The sequence below is a fragment of the Anopheles coluzzii genome, chromosome X (genome assembly GCF_943734685.1).
Source record: "Anopheles coluzzii chromosome X, AcolN3, whole genome shotgun sequence".
Taxonomy (NCBI): domain Eukaryota; kingdom Metazoa; phylum Arthropoda; class Insecta; order Diptera; family Culicidae; genus Anopheles; species Anopheles coluzzii.
In genome coordinates, this window is record NC_064669.1 from 8,912,242 (window position 1) to 8,926,426 (window position 14,185).

At 44.9% G+C, this 14,185-nt stretch overlaps 1 protein-coding gene across 5 annotated transcripts in view; it reads right to left on the bottom strand.

The window, feature by feature from the left end:
* LOC120956520 (uncharacterized) overlaps positions 1-14,185 on the bottom strand; it is a 91,913-nt gene that overhangs the window by 49,192 nt on the left and 28,536 nt on the right. The window lies entirely within an intron of this gene.

Below are 14,185 nucleotides of genomic sequence, written 5' to 3' on the forward strand. Positions count from 1 at the left end.
AATCGAACAGCGAGAACTGTCCCTCCCCCCCCCCCTCCGGCTCGCGATTTGAAGGTTAGCAAGAGAAAGGCAGTAGATGTGTAGGGCGCAGGCGAGCGCGTCCTTGCGCGCTGGACATGTTTGGTTCGCTGACGGTCCAACGGTAGGCGCGAAAAGGAAGAAATAAAAATTGCGAGCAATTAAGCAGCGGCAACACCCGACGCTGCGCGAAAAAGAAGGATGCTGCCCCTTAACAGTGGTGTACGCAGCCATGAATCACTTTCAGGGTTTGGTTGGTGCTTTGCTGGTAAAAGCATCGAGCAATCACAGTGCGCCAGTGACTGTTTTATTGCCATTTTATCCGACCGTGGCTCATGGTGGCTTTATAGTGCCGTGCGCTAATGCAGGGCTTTGCATGGCGCCGGTTGCGGGCAGAGTTCTCATTTGAACCCAAACATAGTTTTCGCGAAGGAATCTTTTCCGAGTGACAATTTGTAATTTCCTGTATAGTGTAAAACTTCTACGTAGGTTATTATATAGGTGTTTACCATTATATAATCCGTCAAACAAAATTATTAAAGTACAAGTAGAAAAACAAATATCAAGGAATTAAAAAAATAAGGTAATATTTATCATCGATACTCAAGAGTATGTTAAATATTAAAATGAGATGCTACCTTGTTGTGTGTCCTCTCAACGCTCTGACCACCATCACCATCACCGTGTGTGTTCGGATTGTGTCCAAACGAGGTGTCCTTTTACCGCATCCAATGCACCGGAAATGCACACAGCAGTGCGCAACGCCAAGGGTTTACGTGTTTCTTTCACTTTCCCGAAGGTCACCCCGAATGTGCAGAAGATACGAACCGAACCCTTTAAACACGTGCACCTCCTGACCATATTACAACCCACTACTACCCTCCACCCCGTCCCCCCTACCCCCTCGCCATCAATGCAAATGCAAATGCTGCATAAATGGTCGTCGGATTGCCGCAAAAGGTCACCGGAGGGCTTCGACATCTTCATACACAGAGCGCCACCGAAGAAATCGATTGCAACCTCCACACACACACACACACATATACAGATTGATGGATTCGCTCTACTCCCTTCACTCCTTGGCTCGCTCTCCCCAACCCCCCGACTCAATGGTGCAAATATTCTTACGCTCGCTACCGCTCGGAGAGTGAAGGATATATTTGCCTTCCTCTGTTTGCTTCTCCGTTGACTGAACACATTTATAGTAATGATGAAAGAAAAATCGGCCGAGAAGAGGGAGAAGCACGCACAGCGGGTACTTCAACTCTCCTACCAAGCCGAACGTCGTCGTCGATGGGGCGCGCAATTATTGCGATAATTATCGGTGCCATTTGCACAAATTGTTAGCGAGCGTGCTGGAAAGAGAGAGTGCTTTTTTTTTGTTTTGTTTTGTGACAGAGCGGGAGGGTGTAGTAAAGCGTGTTGGGGTGCAAATGCAGCCTGGTGCAGTGTGCCTACCGGCTGGGCGGGGCAGGTGTTGCATTGGCATGCTTCGGGCCGCCAATTGTGTAACCTGGTGCGAAGCGACAAACCTATTTCGTACGAGCGTGACAAATCTGACGCTTTGTTGCTTGCCAGCCGCCGGAAGACGACTATGCTAATCAATGGCTAGCCGGCCGTCCCCGGTCATGGGTGGAATGAACCTTTTGGCATTGCACGGCACAAAAACGGCTGCCAACGGGTTTTTTTTTTTCAACAAAGCAAAGAAGTTAAAAAAAAATATTTCTTATTAAAATCATTTTTTGCTACACAGCCACACAACGAAACACTGCGAATTAATCATCGTTCACAGATGATACTGTTCAATACAATGGCTTGATTGTGTGTGAAAAAGCACAATCTTTCCACAACTTGAAAAAACAAAACAAAAACTTTGCAAATGCTTCCTCATGACATTTGGCCCTTCGAGCCGGATGAAGCATTGCAAACTGTCGATCCGCAACACTGGTGGCAGCACGATGCAAAATATCACATCAAAATGCTGCTAATTAAATTCCCGCACACACACACACACACACACACACACGAGCAATCAGTATAGTTCAGGGCGATTTATTATGGACAAACGACTTAAACGCGACCGTAGCCGACGAACCGCCTCTGATAAGGCAGGCGGGCGAACATCAACAATGGCGCGTAATGAACCGCCCAGCGGGCCCACAACATTGGGGCCGAGGTGGTACAAAACAAACCCGCGCTACGTTCCTCCACTAAAAGAAAAGCAACAAAAACAACAAAAACCATATTTGTGTGCATTAAGAAGTTATACCGCGACGTTCTCACGTTGTTTGCAAACTGTGCCGCATGACGGATTCGGTTGTCACGTCATGCCCCGGGGGTCTGTGTTATCATGTGACTCCCGTTGCGCACTCCCAGTAGCCCTTCCCTCCCCCAGTGAGCGGCCAGCGAAATGCACTCGAAACAGTTTTGCGACAGTTTTGAGTTGACACAAAACACAAACTGTTTCTGTTCCTTCCCGTGAAGCCTCCCCCTACCCTTGGGTCGATACGGTTGGCGCTCATACGCTTATCGGCCCGGCGCAGGCATAGCTTGTTTTTGCTTTGTTATTACCCTCCAGCACACACACTCGAATGCATAAAACACTTGATACTAGTGAGTGGAAGAAGAAATACAGCGAAAAATTGAAGAAAAAAAACGGTGCAAACTATCCTACATAAAACGTGGCAGGAAGGCCCTTTCGGTATTTGCTAACCCCCCCCCCCAAGCCGCCTGCCTGCTTATGTAACGCAAAATCGAACGGAGCGCGGTGGTATACAACTCGCTCGCGCGCCGTACCTTTAAAGGACGGTTTTGATTTTGTTTTGACGCAGTTTGGAAAAGGGAAGGGAAAGGAAGGTGGTGGTGATGGAAGCGTAAGGGTAGCGAGCTGGGTGCAGCAGCAAGGTCCACTGCAAGCCGATAGTGTGGTGTGTGGTGTGCATTTGGTAGCAATTGCAATACGTGCCGGCATGTCGCGTTCGGCCAGTCGGTGCATTTCGATCTGATCCCCCCCCCCCCTCGCTACTTTCCACCTCCTCTCTATGTCTGTTTATGTCATACAGGAAAAGGGGTGGGGAGGGGGAGGGGAGGGAGAGGGTGATTTGTGGAACGGTAAATTGCTTGGTTGGTGCACCAACTGGCGCAACACTTCGGCGCGGCGAAATTGTCACGTTGTGACAACCGGGCCCCGCCAGCATTAGATGGAGCTGATTATCGAATCCGCGTGCACAGGCAATCTTGTGCATCTTGCACACAGCCGCTGGGAATGGGAGAATGCACGGGGGAGGCGGAGTGATGCTGATTATAGGATGCCCCGAGCGGGGGTTTTGTCGTGTGCAATGCAAAGGAAGTCGAATCGGGGGCAGTGTTTGGTGATGGACAAAGCTGAGCATTTCTTATCAGACACGGGAGGTTTTACTGAGCTCCCTCTCCCCCTCCTCCCTACCTTCATCCCGACTCCTCTCTCTCTCTCTCTCACTCTCCCTGCACAACTTTGATTAGTGTAAACAAAAGTGGTTTAATTACAGAAAACAGGGACAAATAATACCATTGCACATTTTAGTCCTTCGAACCGGACACTGAACAGATTTAATTTAAAAAAATATATATTCACTTTTTTTATAGCACGCCATTGTTATCAGCTCTTGTTTCAAACAATAACAAAAAATCACTGCACAATAATATAGCAAAAATAAGGTTGTGGTAAAAAACAAAGAAATTGTAGATGGAAAAGTTTAGTCCTTCGAACCGGATTTTAGCTAGTGATTCGCAACAAAATACCTTTTATGTGTACATCTTCGCCCAATTGAAGGCAGCTCTTTGTGAGGTTATGTTTTCATGATTTGTTGTTCTTTTAGCAACTCATTTTTAAAAATGGGCATAATATAGCAAAAATAATATTGTGGCTAAAAAAAAACAAGGTAATTGTAGATGGAAAAGTTTAGTCCTTCGAACCGGATTTTAGCTAGTGATTCGCAACAAAATACCTTTTATGTGTCCATCTTTGCCCAATTGAAGGTAGCTCTTTGTGAGGTTATATTTTCATGAGTTTTTTTTTTCATTCGTTTTTTTTTTCTTCTTCATTTACCCATTTTTGTGACCATGATTTGACGGCAAATGATGCAAACAAACAAAAACCGTCTTATATCGTTTTAAATGACACATTGGTGCATGATTGCAACCATTGTGGATATAAATAAAGAAATTAACCATCGTCGTGTTGAAATTCATTTTTTAATCCTCGCAATTTACACACACACATACAAACTTTCATCGGCTCAGCAAAGGGGAAAGCGTGACGGTAATAGACTGACAGATAGATTTAGACGTCCCAAAAAACCCGACAAACCCGACAACCCCAAAGCAAATAACTGTTTAACGCGTACATATCAACACACACACACACACACCGGTCATAACTATCATGTATGCTTATGCTCGTCTACTCATCTGTATAATTTAGCAATTGGCTTTATGAGCGATAAATTACTCACTGTCGCGTGCTCCTCCACTCCGGGCGTAATATGTAGCCGGCCGCCCTCTCGTCCCCAATTATTGGCGCACCCTGATTTCGGCACACTTGGCGCTAATTACGGTGTGCGTAACGCGAGAAGAAGCAAATAGAATAGGGAGAGGGACGATGGGGAGGGGGTCGTAAACACCGAATGGAGCACCGTAAAATTTGATTTATTTCCCCGACCGTCGAAGTGAGTGATGGAAACCCGAGCGGTCGGACGCGCCCGGAAGGGAAAGCATTACTCATTGCGCATTTTTTCAGTGTGTGTGCTAATTTGCCTGTGTACAGTTGTTCCGTTGTTTTGCGGGGCAAATGACATCAACATTAACCGCCACAGACACACACGCACACACACACAAAAACACAAACCATGGAAGGAAAGCATGGCTTCAGCGTTATGCATTGCTGTGCAGAAATAAAAGTGCACAAACGAAGCACAACGAAACCATACCTTTTGACAGTTGCTGACAGCAGCTAAAAATGCAAAACAACACAACAACAACAAAAACCCTCAGGAAGAGTACCAGAACGGCTGACCGGCGGTTTGCCTTTGATCTTTGTTGAGTTGTTTGTGCAAAAAAAACAACCAGATTGTTAGAAATTTTCCATCATAAATACTCGTGTGTATGTCAAGGACAAGGTCAAAGCTTATTATAAACTAGCACAATTATTACATGTCTTGTTTATTGTTCATCACATCGTTATTAAACAATGAGAACAGCATTTTGTAAGGAATCGCTTGAAAGTTGAAGAGCTAAATTTCCACAGCAGCTATGACAATTGACATTCCAACACACAAGGCTTATCATCATCGATCACACTCATTGTTCTGACTCGTCAAACTATTGAACAAATTATCTTGGTTTTGCGAATGAATGATATTTTCCAAGCCATTTCCCACCTCATACCCGGATCGTTTTCTTTATTTACGCAACGGAAAACTCAAGCTGTATTCAAGGACCGGAAAGAAGTGGCAAGTTATTGTTTGCGATCCGGAACGGTTTCGGAAAAACGGTTGCCCCTTACATTTGGAAAACTTCCAAAAATAAGAAACTCGGTAAAACCGGGGGAGGGATGGTGTCGCCCACCGTATTGCCCTGATTAATCAACAGCTCACCACCGCACGCGAGGGTTGGCACCAAAGGGCGCAAAAAAGCAACCCGATCGCCCCCTGCAATCGTAGCAGCGCACAAAAAATTATATAATTTTACGACTTTCCTGTGCTGTGGGAAACATGTTTCCACCGCGTGACGTCTGAACTTAGGGATGAGTAACAATTCGGAACCGACTCCGGAAGGTAGGTCCGCTAAGCATTATCCGGATCCGTTTGGAATTATCTGGAGCCGGCTGGAATCAGCCGAAGTCGACCGGAGTCGGAGTCATTCGGAGTCACCAGGAGTAATCCGGAGTCGGACGGAGTTGTCTGGAGTCGGAGTCTATCAGGCAGTCATCCAGAGTCGTCAGTAGTCATCCGGAGTCGTCAGGAGTCGTCTGGAGTCGTCAGGAGACATTCGGAGTCTGAGTTATCCGGAGTCCTCCGGTGTCATCCGGCGTCGTCAGGAGTCACCCGGAGTCGTCAGGAGTCGGCCAGAGTCGGAGACGTCCGGAGTCGGAGTCGTCAGCAGTGGGTCCGGATTCGAAGTCATCCGGAGACATCCAGGGTCTCCCGGAGTCGGAGTCTCCCGAAGTCGGATTCTCCCGGAGTCGGAGCCTCCCGAAGTCGGAGTCTCCCGGAGCCGGAATATTCCGAAGTGGTAGTCATCCGGAGTCTTCTTCCAAAGTCGAAATAATCCGAAATCGTCTTGAATCTTGTGGAATCTTGTGGAGTCGTCCGGAGTCGTCCTGAGTCTAAGTCATAAGGAGCCAGCCGGAGTAATCTGGAGTCCTCCAGAGTCGTCCAAAGTCATCCGTAGTCGTCCGAAGTTGCCTGGAGTCGCTCGGAGTCGAAGTCATCAGGAGCCATCCGGAGTCATCCTGAGTCGGAATCGTCCTCCGGAGTCGGAGTAATCCAGAGTCGTCTTGAGTCTTCCAGGGTTACCCGGAGTCATCTGGAGTCGTCTGGAGTCGTCCGAATTGCTCCGACGTCGCGCTGAGTCGAAGTCAGGAGTCATGCGATGTCATCGAAGTCGTCCAAAGTCGCCCGGAGTCCAAGTCTTCTGGAGTCATCTGGAGTCATACGGACTCGGAATCACCCGGAATCGTCTGGACTCTTCCAGAGTCGTCCGGTGTCGGAGTCATTCGAAGTCGTTAGGAGTAATCCGGAGTCATTCGAAGTCGGACGGAGCTGTCTGGAGTCGGAGTCCATCAGGCAGTCATGTGAAGTCGTCCGGAGTCGGAGTCGTCTGGAGTCAGAGTCTTGGTAATCCGAAGTCACCCGGAGTCGTCCAGGGTCTCCCGGAGTCGGAGTCTCCCGGAGCCGGAAACGTCCGAAGTGGAAGTCATCTGGAGTCATCGAAGTCGTCCAAAGTCGCCCGGAGTCGAAATCATCTGGAGTCATCCAGGTTCATACGGACTCGGAATCGCCCGGAATCATCTGGAGTCTTCCGGAGTCATCCTGAGTCGGAATCGTCCGGGCGGGACTAGTTGGAATCGGACTAACAATAGCCGAAGTCGGATCGGGGCGCTTCAGTGAGCACACCACTAAGTCGCAACCTGAAGAACAACACGGCAGCTGGGCCCGGATGGCAGCACTACGGTCCAGAACTGGCCGAGTCCATCAGGGCAAGGCGCAAGTGGGTGAGTGCGCGCACTCGGCCACTTGAAAACGGTCGTAATAAAAGGCCATAAAATTAGTGCTCCGAGCACCAGGGGTTGGTTCTTTCAGGTTGGGCGTTTTTGTTGTTGTTGGCTTTCGCGAGCATCACCACGCGAGAGTGCACCGACGGGTGCACCGGGCCGATACGTGCGTGCAAGCGCGCGCGCGTGTAACCCATTAGGACCCGTCCGACCCATCACCCATGGAACCGTTCGCCCGTTCGATCTCCCGCTAAAAATGATAATAAAATCGCCAGCAATAAAAAGTGGGCCAAAGGGTACGGAGGCAAACTCAGGCATTGCAAAAACAAAAAAACACACTCACCACGGTACACAAAACACACCAAAGCGCACTACCTTGCAGGCAAATAAGCGACTAATGAGATCATCTTTCCGCTCAATCAGCACACTCGTCAAAACCCGCGGGCGCCGATTGCTCTTTGCTCGGTCCCCCCCCCCCCTCGTACGGAGGGCCGTGACAAGTGTGTCGCGCCCTATATGGAGGCGAGGAAATGGAAAGCGAGACCTGCACACGCTGCGTTAGCTTTTTACGTTCCGGAAAGTCGTAAAATAAAAGCGAGAGCAGCAGCAGCAAAAACTCATCGTCGTCGTAGTTTTCGAGCCGATTTTGAGCTGAGCGGGGTTTCTGTCGCTTTTTCGCCTGGCACCAACCACAGCCGGCAGCAGACCGTTAGCGCCGGTGCCACACAATTTCATCACACCTCGTCACAACGCCTAAGGTGCAGCAGCGCGTAAGAGTTCCCATTTTTTTTGCAGCTTCTTAACCTGTTGCACTTCGCTTTGGGTCGTTAAATTTTCTGAACCCTTTAAACAAACAAACGAAAAAACAACAACATAAACTTCGGAAGTACATTTCGAAACACGGACCAGTGCGCACAGTCAATCTGGCACCAAGTGGGCAGAGATTGGAAAAAAAAAATAGGGATAGGCCCCCGGAGAAATGGGTACTTATTAAAGGAAATATGAAATCTAGTAAACTCATAAGTTTTGTTAACGTTCAACTTATTTGATTGATTTTGTTGTAATTATGAAAAGTGGCGTAGATTTATTCCATATTGTAACATTCGACATGTGTGTAATATTTTTTTATATTTTTTCTTTAAAATAAGCAATATTTCATAGCTTTCACGGTTAATTTATTTTGAGAAATTTTAGATAATTTTAGGGAAACCCTATTTTTCTCTTAAAGAATAATAATAAACCACTAAAATTAAACGATCAAAAACCACTTTGTCTGTTCGACTGCTTAACCATTCGTTAGAAAATTGCAAAACGTTGGATTTATTTTAGTTTAATACTTGGTTATTGAAACAAAAACGACCATGACAAAAATAGAACTTTCATTTTTCGGGGTCCCATCCCATCCCGCGCTAATGCCCGCAGTGCAATTAGGGGCAGAAGTGCTAGAACACTTCTTCTCGCAAGGGCGTCATATGCCCCCGCCGGGGTGGAGGGGCCTCTGCTCGGTGCGGCCAGGAACAATAAAACGAAACGTGACGCAAAGGTAGGAAACTGACCATCGACACAAACACATGTGTTACCGGGGGCGCGGGAAAAGTGCACTCAGTTGCAACGGCTCAGATGTACGTGTGCGTCGGCAGCGCCCGGTGCATCGTGTAACGGACACTGGGACAATGTGGGAGTGGAGTGTGCCAAAAAAAAGCAAATCACAAATACAAAAATAATGCTAAAAAATCTTAAATTGTTTCCCTAAAAAATACTTAAATTTACAAAGCATTTTGATTGTATAAATTTTTGTAAATTAAGTAAATTTCAGTACATTTTTTCAACGATTTTTAAATTATTTTTTCTACATTTTAAAATGTTAATTACATTGTCTTTCAACATCTGCTTATGCTCCTTTTAAACAATATTCTAAACGACTCCGCTTAGCAGACGGTAAACGCCGGTAAACGGAGCGCCATCTGTTGGTGGGATACGGTAGCCAACAGGAGCTTTAATCGTTTTGAAAGCTTTCGCTTCCCTCTGAACGGCAAGTTGCAGTAATGCTTCGCACGCATGCGATTTGTTTCAATACTAATTTTAAGCATGCCTCTCCGCAAAAATACATTTTTTTTTAAAATAGAAAAGTTATACTTTTTGGAGCTTACAACCAACTCAACATCACTGGTTGATGATTCTAAAACTACTTACGTTCCTTCAGCCGTGGAGAAAAATCCCCATTGAATTGCCATCATCTAATAAAACTTATTTCAACCAAACTTTGCTTGCAAAGTGCCCACTGTGCCTAACCGAAGGCCCCGGCCTTCGCACGCGGGTGCACAGGAACCATACTTCGCGCGGATGGTGCAAAAAAAAAAATAGATGAGGGAAAGGGTAAAGGAACGCGAAAGGTGCAGTTGGAAAAGGATAAACAAACAAATGTCGTCTCTCGCGGAGGTTTTCGGTGCGTTGCGTGCGGGAGGAGTGTGTGTGTGTGTGTGTTGCTAACCGCCGAACCGAGACGATGCTGCAGTCCGTAGAACCGCGGACCGCGGGAGCGGCAGCACGGGCAGCAACTTTATATAATTTTACAACCAGGCAGTTGGCGACGTGTGCACATTAGTTAAGGAGAGGGGTAAGCAGAGAAGCGATGGTAGTACTGGTAGTCATAAAAGCTGCACAGCACTGTTAAGCATTTTATTACATTCTTTTTTTCGTTTCTTGTTTTACAAAAACGATTTGTTGCTTGCTTTGTACAGGTACGCGGACAAAGAGTCCGATGGAAAATTGAATATTGATTTGATTAAGTGAGATTCAAAGGGAGAAGATTCTGCAAGCAAGGCATCATAACACATGTCTGCGGAATTCATGTCACCCAATGGCGGGTACAATAAAAGCGTCTGTTATCATGCGATAGTGGAACCGGTTCCATGGTGCAGCTGTTAAATGCGCGCGCTGCAGCTCCTGGTTCGACGCTCGTGGTGTCTCGTGTTCAAATCTCGCGTCACGCCGAATTAATCGCTAATAAATAATAATTCAATTCTTTCCTTTTAAGCGCTGTGGCTGTGTGCGCAGAGTGATGGGGGGGGGAGGGGGGGGGGGGGGGAAGGTCATAAAAAAACATTCATCATGTTTTTATTGATTGAGCTCTTTAGTGTGCTGCTGGGTGCGCAATGTCCATAAAAAAACACCATTGGGGTCCAATTCAACATATTTCAATGCAAAATGCACTCGATTTATTGTTGGAGTCGTTATAGCGCAGCGTGTAGCACTCTAGCGACTCATTGTCGCCATCGCTTATTCATACAACCATTGATAATTGAACCACTGATGGTGACACCTATTTATTGACGAGAGTTTTATAGAAGTTTAATGATTTACGATAGCTTCACATTTATATTACAAATAAATCTATCTTACGTTATAAACTGGTATGCATTAAAGTAAGTTAGAATGTACATGCCTTTTTCCACAAAACAAAAATTGTTCGCATTTTAATGAAAGGCGAAGTATATTACTGTCATGTTCTTTATGTTAGTCTTCCAATACACTACTACACACTTGTGTAGTTTTGGTTGTCTGGTTTACACCCTCGCTGTAAACGATGATATTCGCAAGCCCATCAAATTCATTCAATATTCAATCAACCTTGGTCAATTCAATATTTTAACCCATGACGGACGCGTTTATAGTCCAGCATACTTTGAGTTCTCTTCACAAATATTTTCGAGCTAATCGACTGGCAGTAAAATATCGAAATTAACTATCGTACCGATGCAAAAAAGAAAACATTGGGCAAGCGATTAACTGCTTGAATCGATTAGCAACTTGATTCTGTTTTCTTTTCACAACTCAGCAATACATAACTGGCATCTGAGGTACTTTGGTCCTTCGAACCGGATTTATCCATATTAGTAGCCTAAAAGATAAGACCTTTTATTAGTAGCCTAATAAAAGACATCGTTTGAATAAGAGCAAACGAAACATTGGTTAAATTGATTAAAAGCGTTGACTATTGGTTACGGTTTTAGTCAGTAGACATTTAGACATCATTGAGATGCTATTAAATTAATGGTCCTTCGAACCGGATTGAATCCTAACCTTTTCATTATCTACACGATTCATGTGAAATAACACGGCCCAAAATCTTCAAAGTGAAAAGTCAAGCTTTAAGGGAATCTAGCTCCTATCGCTAATCTCAATTGTTACATTTCTTCGTGCGGTTTTTTTTTTCGAAAACATTCTACCCTCACCATATCCAGCGGATGCTGGCCACATCGAGCAGCAGCTCTGGTCCGCTTGGCCCGCCGCGCACCTCCTTTTGGTGCACAGTTTTCGCCCTACACTCTGTGTGTGCAGCACAACCGGGACGGCAAACTGTTACCGGGACATACCACACGCCCCCCCCCCCCCCCCCGCCCGGTGCATGGCAGTGAAGGCAAGACCCTGGACAGTGCGCCCCGCACTGTCCGTGGCCGCGTTCCGCGCGCGCCCTCGGGCGCTGAATTAAATGTGTAAAAATAAAAGAACGGAACGGTTACGGTTTGTGAAAGCTGGATATTTATAGCTGGGTACAGCGCAGTATCGGTGTCGGACCTGGCCGCTTCTTTCTCCGTTAGCGCGTTTTGCAAGCAACTCACACACACACACATACACGGCGGACGACACAGATCATTCGCTCATCATTCGGGTGCTATTGTGATTTTCCAACACAGCACACCTCATTGCAGGGGGGAACGGGAAGAATGGTAGGAACACATTCTCGGTAGGAAAATTCCCGTCCAACATGTGCGTCCGGAATCTGGCTGGCTGCGCGAAAAGCGACCCGCACACGTCGATAGTCGCTCGCCCGAACCGCAGGAACGCGATGCGGACAGCATCCCGGGCACCCCAGTAGCAGCAGCAGCAGCAGCAGCGACACGGAGCAAACGCTCGTTCGCCCACGCCAGCTCGCGCCAAACCGCAGACCAAACCGGCCGCCCGTTCGCACACCCGCAGGTCCCCGGCAGGTGTACTGGGGGTCGAGAAATATGAGCAAACGAGATCATCTTCTCCGTCTGTACGTGAGTGTGTTTGTATGTGTGAGTGTATGATTTTGTCTTCTACTTGGCATACGTGTCACACGTTTTCTATTACTACCGCGGCGACGAAGGTATTTTTTTTTTCAAAACGGCGGCACCAAGAGGGTAACGCCGAAGGCCGCAGACCCCGGCGAGCGGGGTAGGAAAAACATTCTTTTTCCATGAGGCCGGAGGAAAGTTCGCGGCTCGCCAGGTTCGCGCGAGCTTGTGGACAAACCCAGGTTGGGTAAAAATAGCCAACAAAGGTGTGCGAAAAGGCGTGTTGTATATTAAACGGTTTTTAAAAATACCCTTTGGCAACAAAAAAAAAAGAACAGACCCCGTAGAGCTGAACTGTCTGCAGATGTGTCTGCAATTGTTTAGCCTGCAAATCATCACTGGTTAATCGTTTGCAGTCGAATTCTAATTCCGGCAAACAGCGCCAAACAGAACTGAGCCGATCTTGCCGTACTTGTCCATCGATTATTAGTTGACCACGAACGCTGGAAGATAGTTTTGACGATAAGGAGCAGGTACGGTGAATCCTAGGTACCTGTTGAGGAAAATTCCTATAAATTACCCTGAAATTTCCCTTCTCTTCCTAGTTGTTATGTGGCATTTTTTCTCTTATTCCACTGGTCGATTAACCAATGCATTGAAATTATTCCAATCATCGTTTAGTTAAATTCATTTCATGTTCGGAAATTTAGTTTAGAATTTCTCAGTACTTTTTTGGGACATTTCAGGGCATTTAGATACTAATCCTATGTCTTAATCAATCCTCTGGTTGAAAAAGTTGTATATTAAAATTACTCAAATCTCTGTATTCTGCCTAGTGCTTTGGAGGATATTTTATTCTGTAGGTTGATTTACCAAGTCGTTACATTACCCTTTTAAGTAAGTTCATTTCTGAATTTCCCCGTGAAAAAAGTACCACGAAATAACCCTGAAATTTGTTAGCTGTGTTGTGGGAAATTTTACGAGTTTTTTAGGTTATTTATATTCTGAAATCGATGTCAAGTTTATATTAATTACAATAGTTTGATTACAACATTAGGTTGAGGGCTTTCAAGAATAGTTTGAAGAATTGACGAATATTTGGAGTATGTACGTTCGTGTTTATAATTTAACGTTCTATTTAACCCTACTGTTTGGTGCTCTCGTTTATCCTTAATGGTGGATGAGTATTTTTAATTATAATAATAATAATAATAATAATAATAATAATAATAATAATAATAATAATAATAATAATAATTCTAATAAGAATAAGAATACTAATAATAATAATAATAATAATAATAATAATAATACTAATAATAATAATAAAAATAATAATAATAATAATAATAATAATAATAATAATAATAATAATAATAATAATAATAATAATAATAATAATAATAATAATCTTCTTCTTTGGCTCAACAACCGATGTCGGTCAAGGCCTGCCTGTACCCACTTGTGGGCTTGGCTTTCAGTGACTAATTGATTCCCCTCCCATAGCAGGATAGTCAGTCCTACGTATGGCGGCGCGGTCTATTTGGGGATTGAACCCATGACGGGCATGTTGTTAAGTCGTACGAGTTGACGACTGTACTACGAGACCGGCTAATGATAATAATAATGATAATAATAATAATAATAATAATTATAATAAGAATAAGAATACTAATAATAATAATAATAATAATAATAATAATAATAATAATAATAATAATAATAATAATAATAATAATAATAATAATAATAATAATTATAATAATAATAATAATATCGGTACGAAATTTTCTCAATAAATCAATCTCATTTCTTTGAAGTTGGATTATATTTCATACTCTACCAACGAATGAGGCTTGCAAACATCTTGTTA